Genomic DNA, 5398 nt, shown 5'->3' with positions numbered 1-5398 from the left:
AGTGTCACTACTGGAGACCATGTAGTTCTGTGTCTATTTTCTACTGGTTTTGCTGACTCTTGTTCACAGTATCTTATCTCAGTCTGTGCTTCGTTTTCTTTGATCATATCCTTTGAAAATGGCTTGTAGAATTTTTTAGAAAAAATGTTGGTTTATTTTAGACTTGAAATAATGTGTGTGTGTTTTTTTGTTTGTTTGCTTCCTTTTTCTCCAGAAAGGATTTTCATTTGCTTCTTTCAAGAGCCTGAAGGCGTTAGCAATCTGGACTCTCTTTAATCCAGTTGAAAGGCCTGAGATATTCTGGGCCACCCAGATGATCTGAAGTTGGGCTATAGGCAGTGTGGAGGCTCTTTTTCTTTCAATTCACTCTTGTTCCTGAAATACAATACTTCAGGGTCCCACCCCACACTACTGTGTTTTCCCCAGCATCGAACTTTTATGTCTATACCAGGTTATCAGACTACTCAGATATCAAATACTAGCTTTGTTGTAATTAGCAAATGCTCCCCGGAGAAAAGTGGCCTCAAATGTCAGGCTTACTTCTCTGGACTTTCATCTTCTCCCAGATGGCCAGATGGTGGCCAGGTGATTTTTCACTGCCATGATGGTTCCACAATGCTTTTGAGCAGACATTAAAAACATTTTTTGTTGTTTTTTCTAGTGTGGAGTTGGTCTGAACTACCTAGTCTGCCATTAATGGATGCCGAAGTCCCTTTTAATTTTATCTTTACAAGTTCTCTAGAACTAATTTATTTCCCTAGGGTTATTACGGTATTAAATTAAACCTCAAATATCAGCAAATGTTTATTTCTCTCTTATGTTACTATCTGAGTGTGGGTTGGATTGGGTGAACTGGAGGCTTATTCCAAACAGTCAGTCAGGCACCCAGGATTTATTTTTTCTCCACTTGCCATTTGTAGTTCACAATTTGGAACATATAAGCAATTTTTAAAATATACTTTTCCAGATTCTTTTCCATTATAGGTTCAGTTCAGTTCAGTTCAGTTCAGTCGTTCAGTGGTGTCCTACTCTTTCCAACCCCATGGACTACAGCACACCAGGCTTCCCTGTCCATCACCAACTCCCAGAGCTTGCTCAAACTCATGTCCATCAAGTTGATGATGCCATCCAACCATCTCATCCTCTGTTGTCCCCTTTTTTCACGTCTTCAACCTTTTCCAGCATCAGACTCTTTTCTAAGGAGTCAGTTCTTCACATCAAGTGGCCAAAGTATTGGAGTTTCAGCTTCAGCATCAGTCCTTTCAATGAATAGTCAGGACTGATTCTCTTTTAGGATGGATTGGTTGGATCTCCTTGCAGTCCAAGGGACTCTCAAAAGTCTTCTCTAACACCACAGTTCAAAAGCATCAATTCTTCAGCGCTCAGCTTTAAGAAAGCTGAAAACAATTATAGGTTATTATAAGATATTGAATATTGTTTCATATGCAAGAACCCTTGTTGTTTATTTTACATAAGGTCATATGTATCTCTTAACACATACTCTTAATTTATCCACCCCTTCCCCCTGCCTCCCTTTGGTAACTGTAAGTTTATTTTCTATGTCCGAATCTGTTTTTTTTGTATGTAGGTTGATTTGCATAATTTTTTAGATTCCACATATAAGTGATATCATATATTTGTCTTTCTCACTGTGACTTACTTCACTTAGTATGGGAATCTCTAATCTGTCCCTGGTGCTGCACATGACAAAATTTCATTCCTTTTTATAGTTAAGTAGTATTCCATTGTATGTATATACCACACTTCTTTATAAGATTTGATATCACCCTGAAAAAAGAAGTGGGGAGGGAGAAGGAGGCACACTGGCTTTTCACTGCCTTACCTGGAAATGCAGTGTTATTTCTGCTCCTAGTTTGGGTGGAGAATAAAGGAGAGCATGTGAATTACTGAGAGAGCACTAGTTGCTTCTGTTACTCAACTCTACCAGGCGGAGGTCTTGTGAACTCTCACTTGGCACATTGAAAGATTCTCCAAACCCCGAGTGCCAAAAATGCCATGACTGTGCTACACGGTACTCTGGGAGATTGAAACTAAGTTGTAGGGAGCAAATCTTGTATGGAAGAGCTATTTGGGCCCCTTCCAGGAGAAACCACAAAGATTGATATCTTTATTAGAATCGAAAGTCATTAGAGTACAGTAGATTTTGGTCTGATTCAAACCTGGCCTTAACAGCCATGCAGACCAATTTGAAGAGCTAAGGAAGCTGAAATTTTCTTTAAATTTCATTTCTCACTGGATCCTGGACCTTATGGTAGGCCCTTTCCATATATGATCTGATTTAATTCTCATGGCCACTCAATGAGGACATTTCAACTATTTATTCCCAAGTATTTAACTATTTATTAAAATACAAATGGTGTTTCAGAGCAGAACTTATACTCAAGAACTCTAATGGCCATATTTTAATCTTAATTTTTTTAAAGTTGAAGTATATTGATTTACAATATCATATTAATCTTAACTAAATATTAATCTTAATTCTTGATGCTTAATCTGTTCTCCTAGCTGCAGTAATTCCAGACAATGGTAATTCTTAAAGGCAGGAGAACGTCCCAGCAATTTCAGAAAGGTGTGAGCAGACTGATGGAATAAGCTCTGGTCGTTTGATCCAGATCCCAGTCCAAGGCCAGGTGAAAAACCAGATGGACAGGTGAGATCCCTCTTCTCACCAACCACGGGACTGGAGTGAGATGGAAGAAAACCCCTAGGGAAAATAGGGGCCCCTCTATTTTCCCAATTTTCCCTGGTTACCCCGATAGGAAGGCTGAACCCAATGCTTGCTCTGTGTGTGTGTGTGTGTGTGTGTGTGTGTGTGGTGTTTTTGTTGGGGAGTTGCAAGGGGTTGCCAGAAGATTGAATTTCTCTCAGGCATCCAAGATATGGAAACACAAACACCGCCCAGATGCTCAGTACATGCCCTGCATGGAGTAGAGGCTCAATAGACATATTCTTCAAAATCTGATGTATTTAAGGATGATTATGCTGGAGGAGATTTTCAGGTTGATTGGTCAAACATGTCAGGTTAAATATAAGTCTACTTCCTAAGATTATAATAAAGGAATAAAAGAGCACATAAATTTTCCAGGACAAAGAGAAAGGAAGAGACAACCACATTTGGGGAGTGAAATAGGGATACATCAGCTTTAACTGACTTCAGCAGAACCAAGTCAAAAAAGAAGGAAGCTGTTTTGTGTTACCGAATGAGGGGAAGCTGAGACACTGGAGGTAGGAGGGACAGGTCCCTCTGGAGAACAGAGTGAGTGGGTAGACTGGCTTTAGAGGACGGGAGCTGAAAACACAGGGCTGGTTGAAGGTTAGAAATGCCTGATGCAGCAATCCTAGGGGAAGTGCATGTAAGGAGTAATCTTAACTGCAGAACTCACCCACTAAACTGCCTCTCCCCACACCTGGGAGAGGAATGGGACGGGAAATCTCTGCATTCAAGAACACTTGTCATTGCTGCCTATAAATTCTAAAAGGTAGAGACTTCAGTCTGTATTGGTCACTGATGGGTCTCAAGTACCTAGAACTGTGTCTGGCATTTAATAGTCACTTGGTAAATATTTGTTGAATAAGTGAATAAACAAATGAATGAACCTCATTAAACACAGGGGTATTAATTAAAAGTTTCCATTCTAAACACTGAAAACTTTCAGCCACATTCATGCACAAGTTTCCAAAATGCTGGTCCTCAAACTCATACCCTCTAGGCAGGAGACCTAAGAATTTACAGTGTGAGGGGCAGGAACTCACTTTCTAAGAGAAAGGCTTACAGTCATTGACATTTGGGGGTTTCCCCATCAAAATAAGTAGACCCCTGCCCAATCCTTTCCTGTGGAGGCCACTCACCATGACCTCCCAATGGGAATAAACATTCATTCATTCAATCTACAGTTGTCATATCATAATGAGCATTTCAATTATTGAGCACCTATAATGGTCTAGGCACTGGGAATAGAAAATAAATGAACAAAATAAGTCTCTGCTCTTATAGAACTTACATTCTTGAGCGCAGACACGGCCAGTAAGCAGGTTGATAATTAAATTCAGTATATGGCATGTGAGAGGGTGATAAGTGCTAAAAGACAAACAGATCAGGGTAAGCGGACAGGGGGTGAAGGGGTTGGCATATTCAGGGATGTACTGAACTTTCAACAGAGACCTGAAGGCAGTGAGGCAGCAAGTCAGGAGCCTATTTGGGCCAAGGGTTCCAGGAATAAGAAAAAGCAAGTACAAAGGCCATGCATGAAGTGGGAATACACCTGGCATATTTAAAGAACACCAAGTCTTTTAAAGTGATCAGGTTCTAGATATATTTCAAAGGAAGACAGAACATTTGCTGAAAAGCAGAAGACTGGGGAAGATCAGACTTGGTAGGGGGGGAAATCCAGGATCAAAAATTTTGGATATGTTCGACTTGGGAATTTTATTTGCCTATTGATTGCTGAGTAGCAATACCAGTGGGCAGTGGAAGGCAGTCTGGGATTCAGGGCAGAGGTCAGAGCTGGAGCTGTACATTCATGAATCATTGTCATATCACACCGATGGTAGTTAAAGCCACGAGACCCGGATGAGATCATCAAGACTTGCACATGACTGAGCCCTGGGAGCACTCCACCAGAGAGAGATGTCAGGAGATGAGGAGGAGTTAGCAGAGGATATGAAAAAGTGAGGGAGTGGGCTAGAGAAGGGGACCCAGAGAGGATGGCACCCTGCTGCGAGGTGAAGAAAGAATGGCTTGGAGGAGGGGTGATTGTTAGCTTAGGGTCAGGGCACAATCAATTGCGTCAAAGCTGCTGTTAAATGAAATAAGAGGGCTGAGAATGGGCCATTGGAACCGGCGGCATGGAGGTCACTGGTGACCTTGGTAAGAATCGTTTTAATGTAGTAGTGAGGATAAAAGCCTGATGGAGTGTATTTAACGAAGCCTGGACTTTTTACTGTGTTCCTCTTACTTCTGAATAGCCAGCCAAAGATTGCTGAGAGTTCACGAAAGTTTCCGATACTAAAGACAGAGGTCAACACTGATAGGGAGGAAGGTAATTGGAGGAAACCCAACATCGCAGGGAGTAGAACAAACCTTAATCTAAAAGAGAAGAAACGTTACTGTGTGAGTGATGCAAAAATAAGTTTCTATTTTTTTTTTTTTTTAAGGAAGAAATGTCCAGAGAAGCAGATAGGGCTAGATAGAGAAAATCTTGAGTCTGGGAGGTGACTACGACTCCAGGGCTGGAAAGCTCTTCCAACACAGGAACAGAAACAACACAAAGCAACCCCTTTTTCTTCATTTTCCCCCTTCCTCCCTTCCCCTCTCCCTTCTCTCTCTCTCGTTTTGTTTAATGACAAAATTAACACAACTTCGCAACGACTCCGGTGT

The sequence above is a fragment of the Odocoileus virginianus genome, chromosome 23, assembly GCF_023699985.2.
Source record: "Odocoileus virginianus isolate 20LAN1187 ecotype Illinois chromosome 23, Ovbor_1.2, whole genome shotgun sequence".
NCBI lineage: Eukaryota > Metazoa > Chordata > Mammalia > Artiodactyla > Cervidae > Odocoileus > Odocoileus virginianus.
Note: the sequence above shows the minus strand (reverse complement) of the source record.